The 16,154-nt window shown below is 51.2% G+C and overlaps 1 protein-coding gene across 1 annotated transcript in view; it reads left to right on the top strand.

Annotated features, from left to right (window-relative positions):
- The first annotated feature begins 9,128 nt into the window (after positions 1–9,128).
- The window catches only part of JAKMIP3 (Janus kinase and microtubule interacting protein 3), a 114,464-nt gene continuing 107,438 nt past the window's right edge, over positions 9,129–16,154 (top strand). Inside the window, 1 exon segment of the mRNA XM_017893862.1 lies at positions 9,129–9,339. The gene's annotated coding sequence lies outside the window, so the exon portion shown is untranslated.

Genomic DNA, 16,154 nt, shown 5'->3' with positions numbered 1-16,154 from the left:
AGAAATCTCTGGAAACCCAAAAACCCACTAACCCCATCCAGGTCTTAGGGTCCCATCTTTTCCTACAGGGCCCTGACTTTGGTGCTGGAGACCAGTTGAGGCCGTGTGTTCTGTCCCCTTTGTGACTCTGCTGCCCTTAGAGTTCCTGCGCCTGGTGTTCAGAGGCCACAGGATGCTAGGGCCTCCTTATCTGCCACCACAAGGGCCTTCGGACTTGGGCAGTGTGCCCTGGGTTGAAAGCGAGCCAGACCATGCCTGTCATTTTCTTTATGTGAGGCCACCCAAGCTGCCAGCAGAAGCCCTCTGAAGTCCTCACAGCTGCACTGACCCACAGGAGCCAAGTGGTCCCCACCTCCCATCTGTACTTTGTCCCAGTGTACCACCAGTGAGGCTGCTGAATGCCAGGGCATTGCCACCCACACCTACTGCAGGGGGCTCTCACCTGGCCTGATGGTGACTGATCCGTTTCCAGAATACCAGGCACCCGGGGGTGTCCAGCTTCCGCCCTGGGTTCCAGGTCCTGCCCTGGGGTTCGGATTCTACCCTGGTTCTAGATCCTACCTAGGGGTCCAGAATCCCACCCTGGGGGTGGCTCTCAGCCTATGTCCCACCAGTGCTCACCCCAAGCAGAGCTGAGACAAGGACCTGTGTGTAGCATGTGGTACAGGACGTGTGTGTAGCGTGTGGTATTTTAAGAAGGACTCCGGGGACAGGAATGGGGGTTGGGAAGAATGAACCAGGGAGGGAGGAAGGCCAGTCCCAGAGGATGTGCTGGCCACTGGTGTGGCAGCATCTGGGCGCAATCCCCTGGGACCTGCGAAGGAGCTGGAGAGTGAGCCTCACTGTTGTCCAGGAGGCAAGAGGTGTGCGCTCAATCCCTGGCTGCAGACTCGATGGCCGACGTGCACTGGGTGTGAGCTCCTTGCACATCAGGCTTTGCATGCATGAAAGAGGCCTCATCTCCTGTGGTGCCAGCAAGCCCAGAGCCCAGCGTGGGCAGGAGCATGCCACTGACTGCCTTGCCACTGTCGAGCCCTCAGAGGTCGGTTGCACAGCCGTGCTAAAGGAAGGATAAACGTGGTACACTCACAGGACACACACTGCCCCGCCGGTTAGTGTCAGGACTACATGAGACACAGCACAGAGTGCGTTTAGAAGGGCCCCGGCATGTGGCACAGGCCCCACGAGGCTGGCGATTCCTGTCGTCACCTGAGCAGCCCTGCACGTGTGTGTGCTCCACTCGACCTTCTCGTCCCTATGCAAGTATCGCTGCTCTTTCCAGTGCAGCGGGGGTGTCGACCCCCTGGTGCTGGGCGCTTAGGGCTGAAACGAAGGCAACTGGGTCCTGTGTCAATCCCAGTGAGAGGGACGCTGTCTCCAGTGCTGTCCTGGACAGCGCCTCCCTCCCTCAACCCAGCATGAATGCAGTGTGGTCTTTGCGGTGGTTTTGGATCAGATACACTAATAACACATATAATGGCACTGTGTCCACACTGCACACTGGTGTGTACGAAGTCGGGAGAGGGTTCAGGTGATGCTCAAACAGGAGGGTCTGCAGTCAGGGCCACATCCTGGGGCTGGGCAGGGCCAGATCCTCAGCCCCAGACAACTGAAGTCCAAGTGCTGCCCGCCACATCCTTCCTGCAATTAAGGGACTGGCTTGGTGTCTGGTGTTTGGTGCTGCTTGGTGGAGGGAGTGAGTCTCAGATCCTGTGAGAGCCACCGACCTATGAGAATAAGGCCGAGGTCAAGGCCTTGGGGCCCAATTTATTCCCATGGATTCAGCAGTGACTTTGGAACGAGGCTGCTTTCATCTGGTGATGGATTCGTTTAGCACCTGTGGGTGGAAATACGAAGTGAGGGCCACAGAGCTGATCTCTGATGTGGTTTGTGGTTCACAGGGCTCTGGAAGTAGCCCCTGCTGCAGCCTGAGTCAGCCCTATAGACCAGGCACAGGTGCATCCAGGCCCCAGGGGTGCAGGGTGACTGCCTCCATTGGGAAGAGGCGGTGAGGCTTTTGCTCAACTTACCTGCAGGTGGGAGGAGGAGCCTGTCCTCCCCACAGCCTTTCTCCGGATGGTCCTGTGTGCTGATCCCATCTGCTGCTGAGCAGAGAACTCCCTCCCCAGAGGCAGCTCCCCTGGGCACACAGGTGGTGAACTTCAGCAATGACTCATTTGCCGCATGCACCTGGTAAAGATGCTTCTTAGTATTTTTATGTGTCATTCGGGCTGCACGTGTGTGAGGATTGATAAAGTCAGTTACCCAGAGCAGTGGGGAGGGGACACACCAGCTGGTGGAAATCACAGGTTGTCTTGATGGGCGCTGCATCCAGATGCTTCCAGATGCATCCAGATGACAGACGAGGGGGTCATGTCCTGATAAATCCACCATACGTTCAAATGATCAGAACTGCATGAAGTACCCCAGTAAACCCATCGTAAGGTCGAAGCCTTGTAAGTTGGCACCGTCTGCGCTTCTGGTTCAGGATTCTGGACGGAGCTTCCTATGTGGCTTCTTGGTTACCCTTCGTGTCGCACCCAGGTGTGCCTGGCTGCCTGGCTCTGGCTTCACGCCACCGAGGACTGTCCCGGGGCCACGAGCCCCGGCTGCAGTGGTTGGAGCTGTCAGATGCCCGACGTGTGTCTGTCCAACTCCGAACGGCTGTTCACGCGACACAAGGGACCCAGGATGTTGTCTTCTGTGCATTTTCAGCTGCCGCATCCCTAAAAGAACGTTCTGTGGCTTTTGCTAAACTTCCTGCAGATGGAAAGGAGGAGGCTTTCCTCCGCTGCGCTTCCTTTGGCAGCCTCTGGGTGCCGTCCCCACCTGCTGCTGGTGCCACGTGTGCCATGGGGCATCGTGATGAAGCAGCTTTAGGAGCCTGGACCCTGTGCCTGCCAGGAGACGCTGTGCACTGGCCACAAGATTGTGCATTTGACGTCTTTGATATGAGCCAATAGTTTCCATTTTATTGGAGATGAAGAAGGTGCAAGAGATTGACTTGTTCAAGTCGGGGAAAATGCCCACGTTTGTGTATTTCTAACTTAACAGAGCCTGGCATGATGACCACAGCAAGGATGACCCAGCTGCCCTGTGCAGGAGGAGGTCAGGCCCCGCCCTGAGGCTCTGTCCCTTTCTGGGGCTCTTGGGCCCCCACCGTCCTGATGTCTGGGGGTGCTGAGGCCGACCCCTCAGGGCATGCAGCCTCCAGCAGTCTTTAGAGATGCCAGAGCGGCCTCGGAGGATCACAGCAGCTGCTTAGTAGGGTGGTGGTGGCGAGAGCCCCACCCACCTACAAGAATGAGGCAGGCGAGACATTGTCCCCAGGGACGGGGGCCAGTGCCAGGGCATCCCAGCTCCACCCTACCTGTCCCTTGTCACTGGCCTTGCCAATTTGCAGGTGTTCAAATTCCCAGATATAAGCTGACTTTACCTTGGAGAACCAGAGGGACTGAGAGAGAAAGGGGAGGAGGGAGAGGGAGGGAGGGTGGGGATCGTTTGATCTGGGTTGCTGAAAAGGACAGAAGAGTGGAGCCGTGAGCCCTGGAGCCACAGCCACAGCTGCTGGGGTGGGCAGGCCATGCTGTCCCTGGGAGCCAGTGGCTGCATCTTCATGCTCTCTTGGGAACAGGAAGAGGAGACAAAATGTTGCTGAAGGAAGCTGCTGCGAAGACCTTGGCATAGAGCTTGGACCCTCGATGCACTGTGCCCTGTGATACTGGACGAAATATAAGCCACCTCAGCACCAGGAGAGGGCAGACAGTTTCCACTGACTCTGGGTAGGGGAACATTTCAGGGGACTTTGAAGAGCCAGGTCTTTGCCTCCCCAAGTTTGAGACTGGAAATAATGCAATCCTGTGACTGCAAAGCACCCGGCTGGGAGCTGAGAATGAGATATGGGGGTCAGGCAGGTTCTGGGAGTTGGGGGTGGGGGCTGGGCAGTCACAGGGGCAGGCACAGGCAGGCTCTGAAGAGACAGGGAGAGAACAATACAGCTATTCTAGTAGATGCAGAGAAAGTGCTTGATGAATTGTGACACCCATTCAGAATTTAAAAAAATGAACACTTAGTGAATTCGGAATACAAAGTCTTTAACCTGAGGTAGTAAACCTACCAAAATCCTGCAATGACCCTGGTGCATGTTTCTGTAAGACAGGAATGAGAGAGGGGTGCTGGTTATCTCTTGCGAATGAATTTGCCTCTCCTGAATGACTAATGACGTTTCGTGTCATGGAAACCCTACCTAGCACAAAAAGGTAGGAAAATAATGTAAAAGTATAAAGATTGGAAAGAAAAAACCAAAAATATTCACAAATGATTTTCTACATAGAAAATACAAGAGAATGGCCAGGCGCAGTGGCTCACGCCTGTAATCCCAGCACTTTGGGAGGCTGAGGTGGATGGATCACTTGAGGTCAGGAGTTTGAGACCAGCTTGGCCAACATGGTGAAACCCCGTCTCCACTAAAAACACAAAAATTAGCTGGGCATGGTGGCAGGTGCCTGTAATCCCAGCTACTTGGGAGACAGAGGCAGGAGAATCACCTGAACCTGGGGGGTGGGGGGAGGTTGCAATGGGCCGAGATCTCACCACTGCCCTCCAGCCTACGCAACAGAGTGAGACTCCATCTCAAGAAAAAAAATACAAGAGAATATAGAAACAAACTGTTAGGACTAATAGATTTCAGCAAGTTGCTAGTATAAGGTAAACGTGAAGTCAGTAGGACTCCTGAGCACCACCTTCTTGCTAGTTATGGTGAGGAAAGGTATCAATAGCACAAACACCTGCTGTGATGGCAGCACAAATATTAGGCACCAAGGAGTAGATGTATCACAAGTTGTGCAAAACCTTTTGGGGAAAAGCTATATAACTTCATTGAAGACATAAAAGAAGTCCTAAATAAATGGAGAACTATCCTATGTTCACAGGCGAGGTTCAATGTCAAAGAGATGTCATTTCTCTCCCAGTTAATCTATAAACTCATAATTCCCATCAAAATCGAAACGAGTTTTTGAGCTTGGTAAGTTGACATAGGCCAAATTTGAAAATTACATCACTAAATAAAGGCACGTTGGGGCAGAGCTTGACAGACCATCACAGTAGAGAACTTAGGGTCCCTGAAAATGGAGCAGAGTTGCCACCCAAGCTGGCATTGTCAGGTCAGCGGTAGCACCGGGTTCTCAGTGGGGAAGGGTGCATGCTTGGCCTTCCACACGGAGAAGACCCAAAGGTGAAAACCTTTAGGAGGAAGCCTGGGAAGATGTTTTCATGTATGAGACACACATTTCCTAAACAAAAACATAAAACAGGAAAACATGGGTAAAATGGTTCACTTGAAAGTTTCTGGAGAATGGAAGGCAACATAAAATTTGCAAAGACTGGCAGAGGCTTCACCAACACAGGACTCCTATCCAGATCGTAGAACAGCCTCCTTCAAAGCCACGGATGATGAGCCACAGAGACAGAGGGGAAGAGGGGCCAGGCGAGCCCAGATGCAGAAACCTGGGCAGCCAGTGAGTGGCTGATATTAGTACTCAGGAAATACACGTTAAATTCAACAGGGAGAAATCCTCTCCGCCCCTCACACTGTCCATCAGGCTTGGGAGGTGTCGGGAGACAGGCATTCATCCTGATCATTGCTTTGGGTAGCAGCCTGCAGTGCTGAGACCGTCAAAGATGGCTGTCCCTCAGCCCTGCCACCTCCCATTCAAGCGCCTGCTCTGAAGGCTCCTGAGCAGATGGGCCTGAGACACAGGCAGGGGCGCTCATGGCAACCCCATTTACAAAGATGAGAAAAAAGAACCCGCCTGACTCCCCATCAGCCAGGAGGAGGTGGGAAACCAACACAGCACACGGCTACTTCATACGTGGGGATACAGCGAAGATGGATGAAGATCTACACGCACCAGTGGCTAGCCCTCAAGGACATGATGAGTGAAAAAAGAAAATTGCGAAAGGATATGTATGGTATGATGCCAGTTATGCTGTTTTCCAAAACACAAAAGCAGTGGTGATGAATTCATAGTCACGTAGCAAAAATACAGAGCCATGCATGGGAATAAGAACAGGTCTCAGTCATGAGAGGGAGGGACAGAGGATGGGGCTCCCGTGGACAATCCTGGCGGGATTCCAGGAGGAGGTAGCTTTGCATGACCGGGGCTGGGTTGGTGGTGGGTCCAACAGCTGTGTGCAGGGCCTGGAGGCGCAGGCCTGTCTGGGAGGGGAGGAGAAAGGGAAGGCAACCATGTTTTGCTTGGGTAATAACTGGTGAATGGCTGTGTCAGGACCTGCAATATAATAGGAAGAGTGAAGTTTGGGGTAGGGCAGGTTATTTTTGGACCCGCCGGGTCTGAGAGGCCCCCGAGGAATCGCATGGAGATACGGGCCGGCAGGAGGACAGGTGGGTCTGGGAATCAGCAGTGGAGCAGCAGAGCCTGGATTTGGGGGTAATCGTGGGGAGTGACCAAGCTCCCCCAGAAAGGTCAGGTGGCAACTGCCTGTGGGTGTGAAAGGGAAGCCAGGGATGGGCTGTGGGATCGGACCTGGGCCTCGTGGTGCCTGGCGAGGCACCCATGTGAGACATAGAGACCCTCTGGAGGTCGCGGTTTTCCCAGACCCTGTCTGTGACACAAGTGAGCCCTGCTGTTTAAGCCTCCTTTCCTCGAAACGCGTCCTGGGGGTGCCGGCTCTGTCCCAGGTGCTGAGGCTCGGTGTCCGGGATCTGGAAGAATTAGGGTGGAGCTGGCAATGAGGCTGGGAGGCCCTGCTCAAAGCTCAGCTTCTCAAGGACTAGCAAGGATGGTTTTCTTATTCATCTATTCCTTTATTTTCCAAATTCTCTACAATGAGCACATTTCACTTTTACAACTAGAAAAATGGATACCATTTAAAGAGCAGGCTACTCCCTGAGCTTGAACGTCAGGCCCCAGCACCCGCCCGCTCCCCGCCTCTGCCAGCGTGGGGATTCGGAAGGGGCAGTGTCTCCTTCTGGGCTTGGTGTGAGGACTGAGCATCTGCAAGGGCCATGCTTACTGCAGGAACCAAAAGCACATACATGCATGTGCTTCAGTTCGAAAATGAAAACAGATTTTTTTTTCTGATTCTAAAAATATTGTTTCCGATTCTAAAAAAAACTCATACAATTCAGAAAGATACAAAAGATCAAGTCACCGGAGATCCTATCACCTAGAGATACGGCCACTTCAGAGCTGGGTATCGACACATTCGGGCTTTCTTTTTCTCGAGTGCAACACACGTAGGCACGCATTTTTAAAAACAAATGTGATCATACTATACACGCTTTTTTATAGCTGGCTTTAAAAAACTTAACACGTTGTTTACCTCTTTCTGTTAAGCTTGGACTGGGGACATTTTTAAATGGCCCCATTGTATTTGGATGTATGTGCGTTTCCCGTCACTTGTTAAATCGCTTCTCTGTTGTTGGACGTCTAGGACGTTTCCAATTATTCACTGTCATATTATGGACAACATTGCCATAATCATCCCTGAGTTATATTTAAAGTCTTACAACAGTGCCTGGCACGGGGTAGGTGCTATCAAGTATTTGGACTAAAGTCAAATCTGTGCACACAGCATCCTTGTGTTGTTTCCGCAGGATCGATTCCAGCAGGAGGACAGCTGGGCTGAGGGGGCACTGCCCTTGTGGGGAAGGTGGTCCCCGTGGCCTGCCTGGGCTGAGGAGGAACCACCCACAGGGACGGGCGTAGACCCCGAGCCGCCGGCGTGGAACCCTCTTTGCTTCGGGGCGACATGGGAGGGGTTTTGATCTCAGACCCACTGTCCTGGGTCTGAATCCAGCTCCGGGACCTGACAGGGATGCGATTGTGAGGCAGCTGCGTGGCCTCCTGGCTCCAGCCTCCTCCCCTGTGACAGAGGCAGCGATGGTTGGCAACCAGGGACAGTGGGCAGCTCTGTCACACAGGTCAGGACGCGCGACCCCTGGAGGGATGTTGCACCCTGGATGTTTGGCCAGACGTGTGGCCATGGTTGTAATCAGGACAATTTTGTTGCTTGTTCTAACTTATGAGGGTGGCCAGATCTAGACAGGCAGCAGATGCAACCCGAAGTCCTGGCCTGCCCCGTGTCATCCTCTGACGTGCTATCATCGGCGTTCACTCTGGGCTCCTCTCGGGGTGGTGCCGGCCGGTCTCAGCTTTGGGGTGAAGTGATATTTGGCCTTGACTAGAAGAGGCAGGTTGAGAGGGCAGGCAGGGTGCAGGCGAGGGAACTGAGGCAGAGTGGGCTGGGAACAAAGGGGATGTAGGGTCCTCCCGGGCTGACCACCAGAACCTGGGCATGCCCTGGGGTCCAGGCTCCGAGGCAGCCTCAGCGCAGGCCCTGGTGGCTGGAGACAGGGCAGGGCAGGAGCTTCAGGCCACCCGCACCAGCAGCCCTCAAGGCTCCTTGGATGGAATCGGGCCCAGATGGACTCCAAAAGCCCTCCTGCTTGGAAACCCTGTCGGACCCTGTGTTTTCTACGGAGCAGCTTAAGTTACGTGGCTTTTCCAGAGGGTGGTTATGGACTGCATCTGGGATTGATGGGCCAGGACAGCTCATGTGCTTGTCCTTCACACAGGAATGCTGCTGGTCTCGTGTGTCTGGTTCCCGTCGGCATTTTCAATCCTCCCAGTTGAGTGGGTGCAAATCCCTCCTATCACCTGACATTTAAAATAGATACCCTCAGAGTGGAAATTCGTTCCCATTATTGACCCGCTCGCTCTGCAATCCTGAAGGGGGTTCTCCAAGCAGGAGGGAAAGCCGGCCAGAACCCGGTCCTGGAGCAGCCAGGAAGCCAAGGGAGCAGCACAGGCAGGGATGGCCCAGCCGTGGCCTCTGCTGCTCGCTGGTTTTCACGTGAGACTGCCGCCGGGCCAACCCGGAGCCCAGGCCACCTCTGCATCTGAATAGAGCCAAGCTGCTGCCAGGATCTCACCTGCGTGGCTGTGCCTTTGGCCAGCCGAGCAGAGCCGCGGGCCGCTTCCCCACCAAGAAGCCCAAAGCGTCTGTTCGCGCCCTGTGGGGAGCTGGGCTGGGGGCTCAGAGGGTGCCTCTGTGCTTGGCCTTAACGTGCACAGGGAGCGCTTGGGCGATCTGGCTCATGGGCTCTGCTCGGAAACAGCTCGGGGAAATGGTTCCTCCCCCTGGATGTAGTCACAGCGTGGTAAATTCCATCTGAAAAATAAAAGCCGAGCTCTTTGCTGAGTCACAGAAGCTTGGAGCTGATTTGCGCAAAAGCCGGACCGAGTCTTGGAGGAGCTGGGAAAGATTCTGACAGTCGAGCGATGGGAGAGAGGAGCCGACAGTGAGCTTTGGAATGTGAGTGTTTATTTTCTGAATGCTGCAGAGGCTTTGTCGGTTTCGTTTCGGGCTGTCTTCTGCACAGCCTCTTTCCACCTGGGTGCCCTTCTATATTTAACGCGCACACGTTTGTGGCTGGAAAGTTGACAGGTTGGGGTCTGTCCTCAGGGTGCAGGGACGATCATAGAGGAAGATGCCTCATTTGTCCGTTTTCATGTTCATGCTCCTGCACACATTTGGAGGAGGCCTGGGCCTGCGTTCCGAGTAGCAGGTTTTTCTCCCTGAACACATGAGTGTGTGTTTCATCCCATACGTAAAGCGGATGCTTGTTCACACGGCAGCCGTGGTGGGGTGCGGTGGGGAGGCCAGGCTGAGTCTGTGTATTGCCGGCTGTGGTGAGAATCCCACAGACACAGCACCAGAGAGCTGTCTGCACAGCCTGGGAGGCCTGCAGCAGCCGGGTGCTTCCTGGCTACGTGGGGTAACCGGCTGGACTCTTTTGCTCCTTGTTTTCCTTTTAAAGAATAGGTCATCTTTATGGCTTAAGGCCTCACCACTTACCTGCGCATTGATTGGATGGTATCTTCTCTTTAAAACTTAATCAAGAATCACACATCGCTCACTGATATAACTTCTTATGCAAGGAACTCCAGGTTTTTGGGAAACGACAGCTTATTAAGTTACTAATTCACTCTTCTTTGAAGTTATTGCACCGTGCCTCAGTTTCTACAGTTGGTCAAAGAAAATCCACTGCTGACTGGGGCTGGCAGGGCTGTGGTGGAAAGGGTATCGCAGGAAATTTGGCAATACATTGTTGTACTGATGTTTACGGAGATGTAGATGAGACTGGCCAGGAAACCCTGCAGGCGCCCTAGGGATGTAAATACTTGCTGCTGCCATTGATTTTGTTTTTCACAGTGTGGGAGAAGCAGTCACGAAACCGTTTTCTCATTCCAAACCACGCCTGGAGTTGTAGATTTGAGAGTCCTCTCAGCGGATCCAGGCCTTTGAGCAGGTCTATGGTAAAACGCCACCTCAGTTCCCGAGAAGAGCAGCAGAAGAGGAAAGTGAGCTGGGCCAAGAAAGGACCCTCGGTTTACCTTCACAGCATTACCGGCAAAAGGCCGGCGTTTGGATGAGGTTCCCTAAGAATCCCACAAAGTAGGTCATTATGTGCTTGTAGAAGACAAGACTCCTGGCACATTCACATTCCTTCTTAAGGCTGAGGGTTGGGTGGAGCACGCTGGCATGCCTGTTATTCTCGAGGTTTCCCTGCCTCTCCTGTGAGTTGAGGGCACCCCTGTCAAACCTAAGGGCATGCTGTGGCAGAGAACACACACGGAGCTCCTGTTTCTCTCCCGACAGCCCTAGGAAGGCCTTACTGCCTTAGGTCCTAACTGATGATATCCAAATGACCAGGTGGTGGTCCCACAGCAAGGGAGCTAGCAGAGTCAGCTGTGCCTCAGTCCCTGCATTTTGGATCCAGCTGCTCTAAGATAAGTAAGTGTCCTATACACGCTCTTGGAAGGTTGATCTTGACTGTGGGCTTCCCTGTGGACTGTGTTTCTGTGTGGACTGTGGGTTTCCATGTGGACTGTGGGCTTCCGTGTGGACTGTGGGCTTTCATGAACTGAATTCCATTCAGGACCAATGTCATATCTTTTTATTTTTCCTTGACTCCTCAGTTTCCAGACAGGCAAGCTAGGATGTGGGCTGGATGGTGGTGTTAATTTTCCATTTGGACCCTGAAACAGCCCTCTTTAATACAGGGATTGAATAAGTTCAGGACACCAGCCACCGAGATGACTCTTTTTGAAAGAGCCTATATTGGCCTCCTAGGCTTCTTCCATGAACCACTTGGGCAGGTGTTTCTTATCTCAACATGGCCCTGTTGGTCTGGCACCCCAAGCTGAGTTCTGAATGATGTGAGCTAGACGTGCTTTGGGAGTCGGAGACTGGAGGTGTCTCCTGTCCTGTTCTGCACCTCAGCCCCAGCAGCTGCCTGGGCCTGCATTCTTTGCAGACGACTTGTATTTATCAGACACAGGTCTGCTGCAGGCAAGGGCCATGCTTGCTTTCCTTTGGGGTCCCTCTGGAAGGCTCTCAGGAGCCGAGTTCTTGATTGCCTGGGGTTGATGACCCCAGGACATGACATCAGGAATGTCCTGTGGTTGCCAGTTTCCAAGCAAGCACAGCTGGCAGGGGAATCATGGAAAACCCCCTCCTTGGCACAGAGAATTGGTCTCCAGAAAAACCGGGCCTCAAAGTGAAGCTGAATTCAAACCTAGGGAAAGTGACTCGGGCCAGCTCAGGATGAAGGATGTGACTGAAGGGGAAGGTCATGAATGTGCTGGATCAGGAGGCTTTGCAGACCTTGCTGGCCTTAGTGCTCGGCCTGTGGCTGAGTTTGAGGTCGAGCGTCTTTAGCTGGACTGATCCAATGTGTTTAATTGGGTAAGAAGGAATCCTACCCCGGCGCCATTCTTCCTGGGCAGGGAGCTGATTAAAATTACTAAAACTTGCCCCAGCTGCTGCTCTTCCCAGGATCCATCCTACCTGGTGGGTTGTTGACCCAGGACCACTTTGACTTTGAAGGACCCTGGGTCTTCCTGCCTGGGGAGGACTCTGACCACCCATCCAGGGGTGGGAGCCAGGGGAGGGGTCTGGAGGCCTCGGTTTTTGTTCCGAAGGGACGCTGGGTCTGTGTTATGCCCCTGAGATCCACACTGACCTATTTTGTGTTAAGCTGAGATCCAGTACCATCCCGATGATGGCGGGGTGGGTCTGAGCAGGAAGGGGCTTGGAATCTATCCCATCTTCACCAGGGTCCTCCAGACAACCTTCTCAGGGGGCTCATGCGTGTTTGGTAATGAGCTCCGATGGGGAGGAGCTAGGACTTGGGCTGAAGCTCTGCTGTTTGAAGCGGTCTGACGTGTAGCTCTGGCATCCGCCTCTGCGTGCAGGTCTCTGTGGTCAGCCTCCTGTTGTGGCCAGTGGCCATGCCCATTTCAGAGTTTTATTGAAGAGCACAATTGGCAGGTGCATAGCACCTGGTAGCCTGCACCACGGCTCTGGTCTCAGAGTGGGAAGAAGAGGTAACTGTGGACAGAAGGACCTGCCAGTGACATTTAGCAAAAAGAAGCAAAGTGTGGTGGTGATGTTGGGTTGGAAATGTGGGGGCTTCCTGAGCCCATCCTTGCTGCTTATCCATTCTGCCAGTGTTCACTAGCACCAGCACCTTGTGTGTGGGCACTGATGGCATAGGGCACAACGGGAGCACAGATGGGGCTCGGTCCCCAGTAGAGTGTGACCCACATGGGGAATTCTGCAGCCTACCCCGTACCTTAGAGAGTGACACGGGGCTGGCAGGTAGCTGGTGGCATCAGGAGCGGTGAGAGGTGTGGCTGCTGGTATACCGCCCTGTGGGGGCTTCAGGCACCAACTCCCAGTGAGTGTCTCCACCTCATCCACCTCTGTCTAAACAGTACTGTCTTCCCCTCATTTTTTTTAATTGCATTTTTATTTTTTGAGATGGCGTTTGGCTCTTGTTGCCCAGGCTGGAGTGCAGTGGTGTGATCTTGGCTCACTGCAACCTCCGCCTCCTGGGTTCAAGCAATTCTCCTGCCTCAGCCTCTCGAGTAGCTGGAATTACAGGTGTCCGCCACCACACCCGGCTAAATTTTGTATTTTTAGTAGAGATGGGGTTTCGCCATGTTGGTCAGGCTGGTCTTAAACTCCAGATCTCAGGTGATCTGCCTGCCTCTGCCTCCCAAAGTGCAGGGATTACAGGCATGAACCACCACGCCGGACCTGTCCTCCCTTTAACAGCACTTCTTACACTCTGCTGCTTTTTGATGTCTTCAGAGCATTAATCCCCACACATGATCTCTGCTGTGTGAAGCAGCGCTGCTCCTAGAGGGGCCTTTTGACCCTCTTCCTTTTATGTAGATGCTTTTGTCTACTTACTCCTGAAGTCCAAAGGGGAGCAGGGTCCAGCTTCTGAAGCAGACCTTGGTACCTCCCTTTTCAGTTTTCACAGATGCTTGTGTACTTTAAGAAGAGCTTAGTCTTTATGGCTTTTAAAAGAGCCCCCAAAGGCCCTGTGATCTGGGTGTGGTGGCACATGTCATAGTTTTGGGGCAGCTGCAGTGCTGGCTGGAGCAAACTCAGGAAGAGAGGAGATGGTTTCTCCAGCTGACGGCCACGCTCAGAAACACAAGCACTAGGCTCGCAGCTCCCATCCATGCATGAAGATCTTCTATTATTTCTATTTTGCTTACTTTGCATTATTTTTCTTTTTTCTATGTTCTTACGATGAAAGCATAAACTAGGATTAGATTATGATTGAAGACCTTTCCTATGTTTCAATATAAGCCTTTATTGCCATAAGTTTTTCTCTTTATACCACTTTAGCTGTGTCCTGCAACTTCTGATATGTTGTGCTTGTATTTTCATTCAGTTCAAAACATTTTTATAACTTCGTTAGGATTTCTTCTTTCACCTGTGGGTCGTTTAAAAGTGTGTGTGTGTGTTTTAATCCAGATGTTTCTTTTTTCTTGATATCTTTCTATTACATATTTCTCGTTCAATTTGTTTTTGATCAAAGAACATACTTTGATAATCTCAATTATTTTAACTTTGTTGAGATTTGTTTTGTTACCCAGCAAATAGTCTATTTTGATGAATGTTTTATGTGCACATCAAAATACTACATATTCTGTTATTGTTGGGTGGTATATCCTACAGATGTCAATTTGATTGACTTGGTTGATGGTGGTGTTGAAATCTTCTATGTCCTTACCAATTTTCTCTGCACTGCTTTTATCTCTTACTGAGAGATGAGTGTTGAAGTCTCCAATACGACTGTGAATATCCCTGTTTCTACTTCTGTTTCTATTAGTTTTTGCTTTATGTATTTTGGGTACATATAGATTTAAGATTGGCATGTCTTCTCAATGTATTGGCTCCTGTATCATTATGTATATCCTTTGTTATCCCTGTATAACTTTTTGCATTTTATTTCATATTTTTAAAATAATTAATTTTTTTTTTCTGAGATGAAGTCTTGCTCTGTCACCCAGGCTGGAGTGCAGTGGCGCAGTCTCGGCTCACTGCAAGCTCTGCATCCCGGGTTCACGCCATTCTCCTGCCTCAGCCTCCCGAGCAGCTGGGACTACAGGTGCCCGCCACCTCGCCCGGCTAATTTTTTTTGCATTTGTTAGTAGAGACGAGGTTTCACCGTGTTAGCCAGGATGGTCTTGATCTCCTGACCTCGTGGTCCACCCGCCTCAGCCTCCCAAAGTGCTGGGATTACAGGCGTGAGCCACCATGCCCAGCCTGCATTTTATTTTTAACCTGTCTATGCCTTTATATTTAAAGTGGGTTTCTCTCTTTTTTTTTTTTTTCCCTGAGACGGAGTTTTACTTCTGTCGCCCAGGCTGGAGTGCAATGGCACGATCTTGGCTCACTGCAACCTCCATCTCCCAGGTTCAAGTGATTCTCCTGCCTCAGCCTCTTGAGTAGCTGGGATTACAGGCATGCACCACTATGCCTGGCTAATTTTTATATTTTAAGTAGAAACAGGGTTCCGCCTGCCTCAGCCTCCCAAAGTGCTGGGATTTCAGGCATGAACCACCATACCCAGCCTAAAGTGGGTTTCTTGCAGAGAGCACAAAGTAGATTCTGGCCTTTTTAAGTTTAGGCTGGGTGCTGTGTCTCATACCTGTAATCCCAGCACTTTGGGAGGCTGTGGTGGGAGGATCACTTGAGCTCAGGAATTTGAGACCAACCTGGGTGACATAGTGAAACCCTGTATCTACAAAAAATTAAAAAATTAACTGTAGTGTGGTATATTCCCAGCTACTTGGGAGGCTGAGGCTGGAGGATCACTTGATCCCAGGAGTTCAAGGCTGCAGTGAGCCGTGATCGCACCACAGCACTCCAGCCTGGTTGATAGATCAACAGCCTGTCTCAAATAAATAAATAAATAAAACTTTAATCTGAAAATATCTGCCTTTCAACTATGCTGTTTAGTCCATTTACATTTAATATTTAGTGATGTGGTTGGATTTAGATACAGCTTTGTGCTCTGTATTTTTTGTTGGTATTATCTCTTCTTCTCTTGCCTTCTTTGGAGTATTTCTTATGACCCTATTTTATCTCCATTACTGGCCTCTATTCATTATACCTCTCTTTTTAAAATTTTTATTTGCATATATTTAGGGTACACATGTAGATTTCTTACCTATGTATGTTGTGCAGTGGTGATGGCTGGGCTTTCGGTGTCCTCATTACCTGAACAGTGAACACTGCATCCAATAGCTAATTTTTCAACCCTCACCCCTCCCACCCTTTCACCTTTTATAGTCTCCAGTGCGTGTTCTACTCTGTGTGTCCATGTGTTTAGCTCCCACTTGTGAGAACATGTGTTTATTTGACTTTCCGTTTCTGAGTTATTTCATTCAGGATAATAGCCTCTAGTTCTATTCATGTTTCTTCAAAAGACATGATTTCATTCTTTTTTGTGGTTGAGTAGTAGTCCGTGTGTGTGTGTGTGTGTGTGTGTGTGTATGTAGGGCACAATTTCTTTAATCCTCCCCTGAAGAACACTTTGATTTTCTATCTTTACTATTTTTTTTTTTTTTTTTTGAGACAGAGTCTTGCTCTGTTGCCCAGGCAGGAGTGCGGTGACACAGTCTTAGCTCACTTCAGCCTTGACCTCCTGGGCTCAGTGATTCTCCTACCTCAGTCTTCTAAGTAGCTTGGACTATAGGTGTGCACCACCACAATTGGCTTTTTTTTTTTTTTTTTTTTTTTTTTTTTTTTTTTTTTTT

Source organism: Rhinopithecus bieti, unplaced genomic scaffold (assembly GCF_001698545.2).
Source record: "Rhinopithecus bieti isolate Rb0 unplaced genomic scaffold, ASM169854v2 scaffold_24263, whole genome shotgun sequence".
In the NCBI taxonomy this organism is placed as follows: domain Eukaryota; kingdom Metazoa; phylum Chordata; class Mammalia; order Primates; family Cercopithecidae; genus Rhinopithecus; species Rhinopithecus bieti.
This window is presented reverse-complemented; position numbering and strand designations above follow the sequence as displayed.